This window comes from Opisthocomus hoazin, chromosome 1, assembly GCF_030867145.1.
Source record: "Opisthocomus hoazin isolate bOpiHoa1 chromosome 1, bOpiHoa1.hap1, whole genome shotgun sequence".
Lineage (NCBI taxonomy): Eukaryota > Metazoa > Chordata > Aves > Opisthocomiformes > Opisthocomidae > Opisthocomus > Opisthocomus hoazin.
This window is the reverse complement of record NC_134414.1, coordinates 70602436-70618946: the sequence shown is the minus strand read 5'-3', so window position 1 is coordinate 70618946 and position 16511 is coordinate 70602436.

Genomic DNA, 16511 nt, shown 5'->3' with positions numbered 1-16511 from the left:
GACTTATTTGGCACTGCAGTTCCCTTCGGAGAACACGGGCTGAGCTAGGAGCCTCCAAGCAGCAACCTGAACAGCTCCAAACCAGCCCCTCGAGGCAGAATTTCTTACTGCAGGTTTTCACATGGGGCTGAGTTCTTCTCGCATGAGTTGCATAGCCCTGTTGCTTGGAGACTGGATCCTTCAAGGGCATGTACAGTAGCTGATAGACCTTCAGCAATATTAGGCACCAGCTAATCACCTGTCTGCTGGAACTGAGGAACTTCACAAGGACCTTGGGATTCAAGCTGGGAGGCACCATGTAAACCTCCAGGTTGAGCAGGCAACTAGGAAGAGGGAGCTTGGGTTGCACCTTAGGACTTACATGTCTTAAATTTGCCTGCATTTCAGTTTATATGTCCCTATGGGCTCTACAGAATCTTGCCCTTAGTTACACAGGTACTTCAGAAAATACTGTTTGTTTGACTGTATTTGCTCCACAGAAGCACAGGCCTGTCACTGCCAATAAGGAGTGAGAAGACATTCTGCTGGGTGCAGAAAACCAAACTTATTAAACCCATCCATGAAAACAGAGATTTGTAATAAAAATACTGAGATTGGTATGAATGGAGATTGAATGGGCATGTCTGGGTGTGGAGTCACCAGAACAAAAAATGCAAGTAGGGCTGTAAGAATGGCAGGTGTTAATAGCACCCAGGTTAGCAGATCTGCAAGTTCCCAGCATGCAGACACACAGCTTCCCAGGACATCCAGATGGAGAAAGCACCCAGACTTAAAGAAAAGACAGTCTGCATTATGAGATGATGACAGGAAAAATAATGGACAGGACTGGAGTGTTAAGACACACATAGATAAGGAGATAAAAGAGAATAAATCCTAATGACTCTCATAAATGGGTCAGGATATCCCAGAAGACCACAATCACTGTCAGCTCTTAAAATACATGTCTTGGTGACCTCAACTTGTAGACCATAGGCTGAAGAACCCAGGAGATATGGGAAGGGGGATATAACTGGCATGCCTTGTCCTCTGCCCTAGTCAGACCCTCTGGACATGCAGCTCCGTACTTGTGAATAGGGAAGCATGAGTAGAATTAGCTTTTTTTTAATACTGTTGTTTTAAAAGTCTTGTATTGCGCTTCGCTACAATATCTCCTGGACTCTAGAGACACCAACACAACCTGCGGGTTGGACTCCAGCTCTTCTCTCCCATGAAGGCTCTGAAAGTACTGAAGGTCTTTTGGTCCTCTTGCCTCTGCATTTCAGCCCACATCCTTCCCAGGTAAATGTTGAAACGGAGGATGAAACTATTCACAAACCCAGCCTGTCTCATGAGGGATGCAGATATCTCATGGAGGCACAAATCACGGAAGTTATTCTTGACTGACAAATGCACAGCTATCAAGTCTTCCATTTTGGAGATCGATTGCTGAGAATCTGGTAGTTATTCAGAGTATTCACAGTAGATCTGCCAGCTGCTGTTAATGAATTTAGAGGGATTGGATGCTTTATATTTGGGAGGATACGAAATTATTCTTGGCCATCGAGAAATGACTCCATGTGAGGTTAAACTCAGTCACTGTCACTCTAATGGAAACGAAGCACTGGGACAGTTGGTAGCAACTACCATTGCTCTCTGGCTGTTTACAAGCATTACATTCACAATTCCTCCTCTGCAATTCCCCATGAGCGAGTTAAGTGCATTTGTGTACCTAGGCTGTATTTCAGCTGAGAAGTGGTACATGCACAGGCTAATGGGAAAATAGTCCCTGAGTCTTCAAGTATATTACCTGTGGTAAATTAATCATTTAATATAGGTATACATTTATGTAATATTTGCCTAAGAGTTGCTCTGAAATTCTCACTGAATAATACACAATTAGATTTAAATGTTTTCCTCAGTTTTCCTTTCATGAGCATATTTTCCAAATTTTCTCCAACAATTCATTGCATAGCTGCATTTCAACTGGTTTGTAAAATTTTACTAACTCACAAAGATATAATTTGCATAGAAATGAAATACAGACAAAAATGCTGAAGAAAAGAGAAGGAGATTTAAACTAAGTATAGCGTCACAAACAATTTCTTTTATAGGTGCTTTCAAGTGCAGTTGGAAACAGTCATTTAAAAGAATACTATCAAAGAACATGCTGTACCAAGAAAGGGTATATTATAAACCTGATTCAAACAGCCACATCTAAATTCCACATTCATATGGATTGAATGATTGACTGATTATTACTGGCGTTTATTTTACAGAAAGAGGGCAGCTTAATAAAAGTGTATTATTCAGTCAGTGGTGTGCTATGATGGATAAAGAGGTGAAAATCACAAACATTTAAATCCAACAAAAGGAAGAAGCCAAGGAAGTAGTGAAAAAGAGGGAAGAGAATTCATTGCTAAGTGATCATCTTTTAGGCTAGCCTATTGATGGTCTACTTTAGCAACCAGTCTCAGAAAACAGAATCACAGCTTGTCTTTGTAGTCCAAGCTGTAAGGAAAAGCTACAATTAATTTCTAGTCAATAATAAGATACCACACCAGTCCTTGAGCAATCAAAGGGTAGAAGTATCAGTTTTTTTAATTTGTACTTCAACATTTGAAAAACAGCACGTGGAAAATCATGCCTGGGACAGAATTTACGAATGACTCTTGGGTAAAAAAGGAACAAATACTCATTCTTTTTCTTTCTGCCTATTTTATATCTTCTCCCACTGGTCTTTATTTTACTGGCAAGACAGATCTTTGTTGATTAAATCTTGCATGGACTTCCTAAAAGCAGATAAAACTAGAACAAATGTTGGTCTACATGTCAGGGAGACAATGCACACATTAGTGTATTGTAACACGTAAGTCAAAGGCGACCTTCAAAGAGCGCTTTAAAACAACTTTTCTCCATGTATAAAATTCTCCAGCTCACTTAAAAGGTGAACTCAGAACCTGAGCTGTTCTCCTCCAGGCATCTCAGACCACCGCCACTGATTGCTGGTCCTGGCAATTCATAAAGTCCTTATGGAGGTAAGCTGTCACCCATACTACACTTCCATATCATCTGGTGTCCACACAAGAAGCAGCCAAAAGCCACCGCCATTCTCCTTCTCACAGCCAACAAGTTGAAGTGCTTGGCAAACACCCTTCCCATCGATCTCTTCTCTCCTACAAGCTTAGCAACAACCCAGGTCCTGAAATTCAAGTGCCTGCAAAGATCCATCACGCCTCTTCTGCTTCTACCTGTTCTCCTGCCTGTGTCCCTGTGAGGCCCAGAACCGAAGCACAAGAGACAAAGAGGGGACAAGATTTGCTAATAACTCCCCTCCCAGCCACTCTGTGCTAGCCCATCTCTTACGGGCACAAACAAGTGCTGTTTGTGTTTCACTTGCTGTTTCACACCAACTGAAACCACGTTCTGCAATGGCGTTTCAGGGGTTTCTTCCTAAGGGCATGCTATCCTGACATATTTGCACATTTTAGATCTCTCCTGCTCTAAAAAATAAATCAAAATATTTATCAGAAGTCAGCCACAGGGATAGATAGGAGAGAGAAAGCAGCTTGCTGATTTTAAAATACATGCTAGTAAAAGCTTAACATAAGGAAATACAAGACTTGGACCGCAAGTATGTAGTGCTCCATCACACACCAAGGAAGAGCCTTAGCTCAATTGCTGAGAAACATCTTTGTGGAGAATTCATCACACATTGTTTTAGTTCAAAGTGCCCTTAAAACACAAACAAAACAACCTACTTCCATCTAGAACAAAAATACATTGAATTTTTTTTTAACTGAATGACTTTTTATTTTTAACCTAAAGTTTCCAGATATAAAGAAATCTTCTTACATACATGAGGCAGTCTCTGAACAGCAAGCACTGATCTCTTCCCAGACCTCAAATTACACCTAAAGTCTGCCGACAGATCAGAGTAACTGAATAACCTGCAAAATGCAGTTCACGTAAGTCCAGGATTTTACACCATTCTCAGAATTTTGCTTAAAGAAGGATGGAGAAGATTTACTCTACTATCTGCTTGCTACTGCAGTGCTTTCTCACACAGTGGTTTCTCACAAAGGTTTGGAGAACCGGTTACCTGAACAATGCTTTATAAATCCTTCCTAAAAATGGCATCTTACTGGCATAACATTCAGTTTCTACTTAGGAGACTTGTTTTAATGTCAAAACAAAAAGAGATGCTAGAATCACAGAAGTGAGTAAAAAGCAGTATTCATCTTTATATTTCCAGTTTCCTTAGTCTTTAGTTTTGAAAAATATACCACCATAATAAATGCTTGTATTTAAAAAAATACAACAAAACACCTTATAGGAGATTTCTCATGGTGAAAGAATGAAGCTGGGAGATGTGAGGATGGCAGAAACTGATGGAATTGTCAAAATCTATTGCTCACGTTTGGGCTCTTCACACTAACAGTCCCCAGTACTAAAAGAGATTCTTTTGTGTTCTTGTAAAAGTGAACCTAGTAAAGAAGTCCTGAAATGCACTGCCAGCTAAATGAATCTTTGAAATAGCCCATTCTTTCAACTTTTTCTGGATACAGGACAATACTTGGACTTTACAAAGAATTTCTGTTATGCTTTTTTTCCTGTCAGCCTTTGCACTAGAATAAAAGGTTGGACCAGGTGATCTTTCGAGGTCCATTCCAACCTAGGCTATTCTATGAAATGGTAATTGTGTACTGATTTCTTTTGCTTAATGAGTATTGATTTGGAAATTGCTGCCCTCTCTAAGTATCCTTTAGGGTGAAAATGAAAATTTGGTGCCAATTTGGTCCTCACTGGAATAGCAGTTGCATGTCTCATCCACCCATCCTCCCCCTGCAGAGGGATAGTGCTCAGACTAGGGGTGTTCTTCTGATTACACTATCAGTTAAGTCTATGATAATCTTTTACATTTGCTTTTCGTGATGGCAGGTGTCCCAAAAAACAGAAAAAGAATGAAGACCAAATGCCAGACGGGTTCTTTTTAACCATAGCTAACAGGTGCATAAACAAGGACACATTATTTCAGTTTCATGGAAGTTTTCCTTGAAGATTCTGATGCTTTTATTATAGTGATAACACACCTCACTCCTGTGTCTCATGGTCATATTGTGAAGCTGAAGCCCCCAAAAATATCGGTGAAAAAGATTTATCATAATCTCTGCTCTTCGTTCTGGAACAACATAAGATCTTGGAGGGACCTGAAACAAAACCAGAGAAAACGAGGTTTGAGCAGAAGCTGGCCCTTGCCGCCTTATCGGGAGAATGATGTAGCAGCTGCTGTAGACAGAGTGTTGACTGACTCTGCACAGGGTCCAACAGGAACATTATTACATACTCTGTTTTCCTATCTACCTTCATTGCCCCTTGTAGCTCACCACACTTACTCATACAACAGGCTCCTTTTGCAAGTAAAGCTACAGTAACAGTGCTATTGTCATGGGACTCGAAGCAATCATAAGCCAGTTTGTTTCCACAGACCCAGAAGTACAGCAGCTTCTTGGTCAATTAGATCCATAGCAGTAACTTCAGAGAGAAGGCGCAGGCAAGGCTATGATATTCCACACAACACAGGTAGATGGAAGCATGCACTGAATACATTTTTGCTTAATAGAAATTATTAAGCCACGTGTAGCTCAAAATTTTTCAGAATCTCTAAAAGTGGTATGTGATGTTCATGTTCTTCTCATGTGCTTCTTTCTTTACAACATAACACTGGGAATTCACCCTATTCAATGGTATGTGAGCAAAAACAAAGAAAGGAAGAAATCTAACAGCTTCAGAATGAGCAGTCCCTATCAGTGCGCATAGCTTTTCAGATAACATCATAAGAAATCAAATTTTATTTTCTAATACTGACTTTCTGCAAAAGAGTTATTTAATGTCATATTTAGTATCACTTTAAAACTGCTCAGTTCTAGAAGTTAAAAGCCACATCAGAAATAGGTACTACAGGAATCATCAGCCAGCAATACTTTAGAAAAAGTAGGAAACACTAGATGTACCTGAAGCTTTTGCATGCCAGCTGCCAACACACAAACTCCTTCAGGGAAAAGTCGAGTAGTGACAAATCTGTGGTAGAGAGGCTAGGGGACACCCATAAGAAGAACACTTAGCAGCAAGGGAGAAGCTAGTCACTCTCAACTTCTGGCCTAACACTATAGGACAGAGTGGAAGAATCAGAGAATCATAGAATAATTTGGGTTGGAAGGCACCTTTAGACGTCATCAAGCCCAACCCCCCTGCAGTCAGCAGGGACACCTTCAACTTGATCAGGTTGCTCGGAGCCCCATCCAACTTGGCCTTGAATGTTTCCAGGGATGGGGCATCCAACACCTCTTTGGGCAACCTGTGCCAGTGTCTCACCACCCTCATCATAAAAAATTTCTTCCTTATGTCCAGTCTAAATTCACTCTCATTTAAAACTATTACCCCTTGTCCTATCACTACAAGCCCTGCTAAAACGTCTGTCCCCATCTTTCTCATAAGCCCCCCTTAAGTACTGAAAGGCTGCAATAAGGTCTTCTCCCCAGCCTTCTCTTCTCCAGGCTGAACAATCCCAACTCTCTCAGCCTTTCCTCACAGGAGAGGTGCTCCAGCCCTCGGATCATTTTTGTGGTCTCCTCTGGACCCGTTCCAACAGGTCCGTTTCTTTCCTGTGCCGAGGGCTCCAGAGCTGGATGCAGGACTCCAGGGCAGAGTAGAGGGTCAGAATCACCTCCCTCGACCTCATGGCCACACTGCTTTTGATGCAGCTCAGGATGTGGTTGGCCTTCTGGGCTGTAAGCCCACATTGGTGGCTCATGGCAAGCTCTTCATCCACCAGTAGCCCCAAGTCCTTCTCGGCAGGGCAGCTCTCAATCCCTTCATCCCCCAGCCTGTGTTGATAGCGGGGGTTGCCCTGACCCTAGTACAGGACCAAGATAGTTTGTGCTCCTGTGCAACATTACTGGCCATTACCATCATCCTGTGCAAAAATAAGCAAGCAGCATACTGCTAGCAGATAAGGTAAGAGCATTTTTCTTCGAGCGTCTATTCTTTGTTGGGCTTTTGAAACAAATAGACAGGAAAGAGGGTGAAATAGCTCTCTCAGTTTACACTGCAGCATACCCCATGGAATTGAGAAATGAGATTGGAAAAAAGTGTAGGGAGAAGTGGGAGCTTATACACAGGGAAAGCAAGAATAGTCCTGGAGATTATGGGTCTGGGACAAAGGATCAAAAGGAGAACATTTGGACCCACTGAACAAGAAGATGTGTGGGAGAACGAGAAGAGGAGAGCCTGGGGAGGCACAAAGGAAAGGCTGGAACAAGGAGGGATTAAAGATGTTACAGAAGAGGGTAGACAGAAAAGCACAGGCTGTCCCTGCCCAAAGCAGAGGAACCTCACCGTTATCTTTGCTGTCAGCAATGCATGTAAAACCCTCCTGCAATTCCCACACCCTGATCTGGTTCATTTAGAGAGCTACAGTCTGCTAACCTTGTGTAATACTTGGTTCGTTCAATGGAAGATGTTTGTATGGCGGATGTTCCTGCTGGTGATCTCTTCTTGATGGCAACTTAGTGTCACACTGTGCATTTCTGGACCTTTTTTTTAAGAGTACCAGAAATCCCCTTCTCTCAGACATACATATATAGAGTTGAAGTATATGATTAGCTGTAAAGTTCCACATGTTACACTACGGGTGTTGAATTTGCCTGCAGCACCTTTGTAAGGCCTCCTTTTAAGTAAGCACCATGATCCTTCCTTCCATCATCATGTCTAAGTACTGTAGGAGCCAGGCAGATGTTGTATCTACTCCATCATAGTCTGTCTTGCATTTCCATGTACAGCATCCGGGGATCTTCACCATATCACACTCTCATGCCAGACAGCTACTCCTGAGAGTACCTGCTGCCCTGCTACAAGTTGAAAGCATACGTTTCAATCTGACAGAAGTGTCTAAGCAGATAATCCATCATCTTTCTGATCATCTCGTTTAAGACATTGGGAAACTTAATAAAGACAAACAAAACTTTCTAAAAGAGGAAGAACAGCATATCACAAGCAGGCATGGTTTTAACACAATTATTTTAGCCAAACTGGAGGTTGTATGCTTGTGCTTATGGAGGCAAGGCCTGTTGCTGGTGGTCTAGGAATCAGATGTTGAGGAGTATTTGGTTTATTTTTGTATCTCATCTTCTTCCGAGTTGTTCCAGTTCTTCTGCTGAGGCCTTGACAAAATTGCCAGTAATGAATGTTGGACTTCACAGGTCTTTAAGATCTGTTCCTCTCTGAATAAAGACTGAGAAACTATGAGCAGCCTCCTCTGCCCATACAACCATCAGGAATAAAAAGAGCAAAATCTGTTTCCAGACATGAGACCAATGCATTCTGCCAGTGACAAAGCGAGAAGCAACAGCTACAGCTTCCTGAGAGAAGATATGTTTCAGTATATTAAATGATTCAATTTTAAACATGAGATCCCCTGCATAGCTAAGGGTCTCTTCACTTCCCCCGCATACCCTTTCCAGACAGCCAAGTTTGGCACGTTCCACACTGGGGGTTTCTCTCTGCCATCCATTCTGTAACACTCCACACCTGGGCTGCCCCTTAATTGATAATGTAATTATCAGCATAGTCATATTACTTCACACTAAGCATTTTCAACCATTTATCACAATGTTGATCTTTATTTTAAATATAAATCAGGCAATCATTTATGTCTTTTATGTTCTTTGTATTTATTCAAGAATATTTAACTGTAGACAAAAGGTGACTTATTCATTATTCATCCTGAACAAGGCAAGTATGGCAATTTGAAAAGCCTGACATTTGAGCTTTTTGCCAACACTAGCAAAATTATATCCTTCCCATTGTAAATCAATGAAGTAGAATCATTGTGCACAAAAGAATTAAATTGCCTTGTCACTTTAATAAGGCCACCTTATATACAACCTTCAACCAGCACCATTGTGCAGAAAAAGGGTGCATCCTTTGCCTCAGCTGCCTCAGATCTCAGTAGGCTTTCCAATTAAATGAACATCCTCTTAGTCTTTCACTCCACTCCACTCTTTCTCTTTTTTGAGAGGCAATGTCAGAATGTCATAGGCATAACTTGCTATCAGTGGCATGCACACATCAATGCGAATTAACTTCCTCCAACTCCTGCTTTCTTTTGGCAGCCTTTTTAACTTGTTTGTCAATTCCAAAATGATGGAACTCCAAGAAAGGGGATTTTTTTTTAATTGTTTACTGAGCTTGGATAAAAGCTGCAAATAGCTATCTGCAAAACAAGAAAATTATACAAATGTGAGAATCCTTTGCTGGCAATGTAGATAATGTAAAATGGCAAAGAAACAACGTGTCCAATCAAGCAGAGCACAAGTGGCGTATGCCAGGAAGAGAACAACTTTGTGTGCTCTCTCTTCACAGGCTAGGACCCTGTTATTACAATCAGACCTGATTTTTCCCATCTAACACCCCTTGGATGCGTTTTACCCTGAGAGTAGAAACCTTTAGCCAGCCATTTCCAGGCTCTTAAATGACTATCCAGAACAGCTATTTCATAATTCAACAACAGACGGCTGCCTCTAATAGTCATACGCCTGCCCCTTCCTTTCAATCCTAGCCTGCAGAGGTTGAAATAGTGACTTCAGCCTGGATTTTTCTCAGAACCAGAGAAACGAAAACAATGAAACAAAGCTGTGCACGCCAGCAGCCGAAACACGGCAACGTGAGCAAATCTTGGTATTTCAAACTATACTCAAAAGTCTGCAGCTTTACAATCGTTTTGGAGTCTCAATACTTTGTCCTGTTTTGACAGTTAACTGAAAGGTACGTGGTAAAGAAAAACCATGTAAGTATAGAAACAGCGACAATATTCTTGGTCTTGTTAACATTTCGAGTTTAGTCAGAAAATGTTAATAACAAATGACCTTTTTCTGAAGGGTATTTTAAGGAGACCAAGCAATTTTCTGTAATGTGGTTACCATAGTGATTGGCCCTCTAAAAAGACCAGGGGGGAAAAAAAAAAAAAAAAAGATGTACATCTGTAATCAACCAGCTACTGCAACAACAAATGGTCTGATAAAGCAACGCTTTGAGTTTAATTCCAAGCCGGAAAGATACTGGCTTTTGATGTTAAGTATAAAAGAAACTATTTATGGGTGGAAAATAGGTCCTCTAGTAACTATTACAGAACATTTGTGATGACTCAGAAGGGATTTTCCTTGAAAAATACATTAGTGCACAATAGATCAATTTTTTTCTTAGAAACTACTTCATCATCTGTACTATACTGAGTCATTCAGAAAAGGAGCCCAGCAAGCACCTGGGGATGGCAAATAGGAACTTCCGCCTCTCTCACTCACCGTCTCTTTACTTCCCCAGAGCACACCTGGAAAATAAGTGGTTAAAAGAAGTGCTACGGTTTTAAGCATTTCTGCAACTAGGCTTACAAACTACCACCGCAAATGTTTCAGCCTACCTGTCTAGGTAAGGTTGGTGATCACCACAGAGTACTTAAGGACAGGAATTTCAAATCACTTATTATAGAATATATGATTTGACATTTAAACCAAAAATTAGAGTTTTAAAACTTCTGGATGTCATCATTAAGCAAGTGGAGAAAAAGAAGGTTATCAGGAGTAGTCAACATGGATTCACCAAGGGGAAATCATGCTTGACCAATCTGATAGCTTTCTACGATAGCATAACTGGCTGGGTGGATGAGGGGAGAGCAGTGGATGTTGTCTACCTCAACTTCAGCAAGGCTTTCAACACTGTCTCCCATAACATCCTCCTAGGCAAGCTCAGGAAGTGTGGGCTGGATGAGTGGTCAGTGAGGTGGATGGAGAGCTGGCTGAATGGCAGAACTCAGAGGGTTGTCACCAGCGGCACCGAGTCTAGTTGGAGGCCTGTAACTAGTGGTGTCCCCTAGGGATCAGTACTGTGCCCAGTCTTGTTTAACTTCTTCATCAATGACCTGGATGAAGAGATAGAGTGTACCCTCATCGACTTTGCTGATGACACAAAACTGGGAGGAGTGGTGGATACACTGGAAGGCTGTGCTGCCATTCAGCAAGACCTGGATAGGCTGGAGAGTTGGGCAGAGAGGAACTTGATGAAGTTCAACAAGGGCAAGTGCAGGGTCCTGCACCTGGGGAGAAACAACCCAAGGCACCAGTACAGGCTTGGGGCGGACCTGCTGGAGAGCAGCTCAGTGGAGAGAGACCTGGGAGTGCTGGTGGATGACAAGTTGACCATGAGCCAGCAGTGTGCCCAGGTTGCCAAGAAGGCCAATGGGATCCTGGGGTGCATCAAGAAGAGTGTGGCCAGCAGGTGGAGGGAGGTTCTCCTCCCCCTCTGCTCTGCCCTAATGAGGCCCCATCTGGAGTACTGTGTCCAGCTCTGGGCTCCCCACTTCAAGAAAGATGAGGAACTACTGGAGAGAGTCCAGTGGAGGGCTACGAAGATGATGAGAGGACTGGAACATCTCTCCTATGAGGAAAGGCTGAGGGAGCTGGGATTGTTCAGCCTGAAGAAGAGAAGGCTGTAAGGGGACCTTATAAATGCGTATAAATATCTTAAGGGTGGGTGTCAGGAGGATGGGGCCAGACTCTTTTCAGTGGTGCCCAGCGACAGGACAAGGGGCAACGGGCACAAACTGAAGCACAGGAAGTTCCAGCTGAACATGAGGAAGAACTTCTTCCCTCTGAGGGTGACGGAGCACTGGAACAGGCTGCCCAGGGAGGTTGTGGAGTCTCCTTCTCTGGAGATATTCAAGACCCACCTGGACAAGGTCCTGTGCAGCCTGCTGTAGGTGACCCTGCTTCGGCAGGGGGCTTGGAGTAGATGATACCCAGAGGTCCCTTCCAACCCCTACGTTTCTGTGATTCTGTGATCTTCAGACACCTTCCTAATTCTCTTTGCTGCTGCTTGGCTCTGGGCAAACACCATGGACATCCCATTTTCCGTTATAAAGTTCCCTGCAAGCCTAACATGACAAGCCGGCCCTTACTCAGAGAAGCCCTTGCAATGGCAAGATGTTGCAACCTGAAACCACGTAATGACCAGAACCAGACTTCCCTCCTTTCGTAATCTTCAAGATTTGGGACATGTCTAACAAACCCCAGCACAGCAGCGCCAAATATTAGGTGGCATTTTGCTTTGTTTTAGAGCACCTTTAACCAAATTATAAAAGCAGAAGAGTGACCCTCTTCTAATTGTTAACAACACAGCACAGAATGGCAAACATAGCATAGCAGCTGACCCTCATGGACAGGCACTGGGCTAATTCTCACCTGGGATGTCCCACAGCAAGGGGATAGAGTGAAGGCTCACCTTGGGAAGTCAATTAAACTCTTCCCTATGTTTGATTGTAGGCATTTCTTGGGCTGCTCTTTGGTCTGGATCTCCTCCTGACACACCACCAGATGATGGGCAGCCCAGAGGGACATTCTTCTCGCTTGACCTGAAACACCTTCAAGTGTCATGCCCAAGTCTCTGTTGGCCACCTCCAGCTTCCTTTACAAGCAAAAGAGACAGGCATGTACACAGAGCAATTTACCTGACTAAAATTAGTCTGAGATACAATCAGTTAGGTTATAAAGCTTACCTGCACACTCAGAAAGGAGCACAGAGACACAAGAGCAGTTGAAGGCACCCAAATAGTACCTTGACTAGTAACTCAGAGGCACATCAAAGACCCACCTCCACAAGCCTGGAGAAGCACAGAGGCACAACAGTAAGCAGGGAGAACCTAAATTAGGGACTCAGAGGAAAGGAAAACCCTGTCCAGGCCCCTCCAAGGGCTGTCCCAGGAGACCTTCAACCATATTGTCCAGGAGTGAAATCAAGCAACTTGGATCACTGCCTGAAGCACCTTTTGGACAGAGGGGAGTTGCTGCCTAGGGATGGGACGCATTATGGGATGCAGGGAAAGAGCATTTTAAGATTTCCCAGGACTTACTGTGGGATGCTTAGAGCAGGAACCAAAGGTGGACCAAGGAGGCATCTAAGGAATCTGGGGAGAAACAAATGTGGTAAAATAGAGGGATAAGCAGATAAAATGGGCTGGATGCATAAAAAAGGGGAGCTGGTCAGTAAACTTGTCTGTCCATGCTCTTTGCCTGATCAGCACAGTCCGTCCTGTCTCCTTATTAAATTCCTGTCTAACCCTTTCCTGGGTGCGGGCCCTCTGCTCTGTGTGCAGGTGTGTGTGGTGGGCTCTGAGTGCAGGAGCCGGAGTGGGACCTCGGGGCGCAGGGGCTCATGTGTCTGTGGCGGCAGCAGCTGCAGTGAGCGTGGGTGTGCCGGCAAGTGTGTGAGCAAAGCAGAGACCTGCACGGGCGTGACGTGGTCTGGGAGCCAGGCGTTTATGTCAGTCTGTCTGTAAGAGTGGGACCATGGGAGGAGCAGGTTATCTTACTAGGCGTGGTGGTGATGGGTTGACAGTTGGACTTGATGATCTTAGAGGTCTTTTCCACCTGTAATGATTCTATGGTTCTATGACTGGTGGGACCAGGGGAGTCCCACCAGCTGCCAGAGAGATGGTGGGGTCTGGGGGTCTCTAGGAACGAGACCTATGTGTGTGTGTGTGTGTGTGCGTCTCTAAGGGTGACACCATGGGTGGTGGCTGCTGGGGGACCAAAGCAGTCCCAGCCAGCTTGGGCTGGCTGTGGGGGATGAGCGAGACAATCCGTGCCAGCAACTGCAGAGGGGCTGCAGACTCAGGGGCTCATATGTCTGGGTGCCAGCAACAGGAGAGACTGGGATCCAGTGGCCAGCTATGGGGCAGATTATGTGTCTGCGCACAGCTGCTGAAGGCATCCACCTCGTACATATGTGTAGATATATCCTCACTGATGGACCTCCATCCTGCTCCGCCAGAGAAGGGAGCAGCTGATGCTGCCTGTGTTCATCTGAGTGTATCTGTCCGGGTTGACTTGTCTGGCCAGCCATGTATATGTACACGTGGTGTGTGCGTGTGCTCTGTGTGCATGTTTCTACTGGAAACGCTACTGGTTGGTCCTAGGGGCATGGAGCTACAGCAGCCTCACCTCTATCGGGCTGCCTCATCTGGCCCTACTTCCCTGGCATAATCCATCCTAGTTTACCAAAAGAAAAATCCTACTTTCCATGTTGGGGACCACACACCTACAGGTTTGAGCTGGGTCTTGCACTTGAAGCACAGACACTTCAGAGAGCCACCCAAGTGTGCTAATGGGCCAAAAAGGGTGAGAGCTTTCCCCACCATGCTGTCGGGTAGGCATTTCCTTATTTATCTGCATCCACTTAGGATGGGGCCCTTTCAGTCCTGTTTTGTTGTTTACAAGGTCTCTCTTATCCACATAACCCTGCATCCATAGCTTGCCAACCTGGTCCACCACTTCCTTACTTGAATGTGGTTGTCACCTCCCTCTCCTGTCATTCCCAGTTTAAAGCTCTCCACATCAGGATAGCTAGCCTGTTGGCTAAGATACTTTTGCCTTCTTTGGTCTGGTGGACCCTCTCTCTTCCTAGCAGTTCTTGGTCTTCAAATGGGTCCCATCATTGTCATAAAACCCAAATCTCTGTCGTAGATACCAGATGCAGAACTGGAAGATTCAGAAATGGCTAGGTCTGAGCCACTTCCTGCTTTTAAGGAAAGAAGGACCACCAAGTAGCTCCTAATCTTTCTTTAAGACATGTTACTAGAAAAGCCCCTCCTTTTGTGGATTCTCTCTATATTAGAGAAAATAGATATACGCTCTTTCTTTCCATACTACTGCTGGTTCCACCCTTGCCATGTTGAACTGGTCTGCTTAGGTAGATAACAAATTGCTTGTCTAGATAACAAATTGCATCATCCAGATATAATGTGACTCTACAGATAAGCACTGTGAGCAGACAGATACTGGGCAACATTTAGCTTTGGAACACATGAAATTGAAAAATCCTCTCTGATTTCTAGTAATAATAAATAAATATTTGTGACTTTGGACATATTAACAAGAGTTTCTCTGTTGATATATCACCAGCTCTTTAAGAAACAGGAGTATCCTAAGTAAATAAAACAAAGAAACCCTGGAATTCACCAGGCAAGCGAGCAGTATGATTGACATGGCTGCTAGTTCATGAATACAAGTCAGTGTTTTAACAGCAATCACATTACTGTCTTATCCAGCTATCATTTAACTGACTTCAAAAAACAATAATTTATTTGGATAAATGTTCAAAGTCTCTATATATTATTTTATCAGGCTATAATGACCAGTTAATAATGAGAGTATTTCATGCTGCCAAAGTTGCCATATTAGTTTTACTTTGATCTGGTACTGCTGTAAGTTTGTCTGGATAATTTGATTATTTCAATATCAAAATATGTTTGGTAAAAGCATATCATTGGAATGATTGCAAAGGTCTCCCTCTATGAAATGAATACTGATTGTGGATCTATCGTCAACCACAAAACAAGTCCTAGTAATTTGTTCTAATATCTAGAGATTTCTTTTTTTTAACCAAAATACCGTGGTTTTCATTTTCCACAGGTGGTCTTCACATGCTTTATAGGCATCTTTGGGCAGAAACTAAAAGGAAGAAGCCTTTCAAAAGTAAAACTTCCATCAGGAAGGACAAAGTTGAATTCAGTCAATGCAGGTGAAGTAACTTCTTCAGACTCCTACTGGAGGGCTGAGAAATGCTTTCTAGAAATGCTTTAATTTACAACATCTTACCTTGCACCCATCCTGTAACGGCTCTAGCTAACCCTCAATTCTCCCAGTCATTGTACAAGCATTAGTAACTAGCAACATCCAAGAAGTTTAGTGTTAGTTCAATATCAACTATCACCTGTCATTCCACCTTCACACCCTCTCCACCACTACTGCAGGCCAGCTGGGTCAGACAGCACAGTCCTGAGGTCAGGCTCACAAAGCCATCCTTTCAAGATGTATTAGCATCTACTAGCATTGCTCTAACTGCAGCCACCTCGGAGGAAACACCTTGGTGGAAATGCTGTTCTGACCGAAATGGGTAAATTCAGGTGTCTGTGTGTGCTGCACCCCTAAGATCCCATTGCAGCCAGCTGAGATCTAGTCAATATAATCCTAACAACTTACCCTAAAGTAGTTGCCAATGTATGGATAACTGATTGAGGCCCAAAGCGGAGCTTAGGCAGCATCAAACTGACCAAATGTGGGTGTAGCAGAACCGTTGCGGTGGCCCCAAGTCACTTGCAAACACAATAGGCTGTGACTCAGCGAGACTGGCTAAATTGATACATCTCTAATTCTTGTGACTTCACAGCAACAGGGCGGGGGGTCTCTGGGAGGTCTTTGTCAAGGGACACAAAGAGTTTGCCTAAGTTGTTCACCCACAGAAACACAGAGCCACGTGAGATGTCTGAGGCATCTGTACAGAGCAGGTGGATAGGACATGAGCTGCAGGAGACTCTTTTCCTTCTGCTTGATTCTGAATTGAAGGTCAGCAAGGATGTGAGGGCAACAGAGTTAAATCTTGTGTTGGTTGTGCCTCCATGATTAGGCTGGGAACTTACTAAGTTT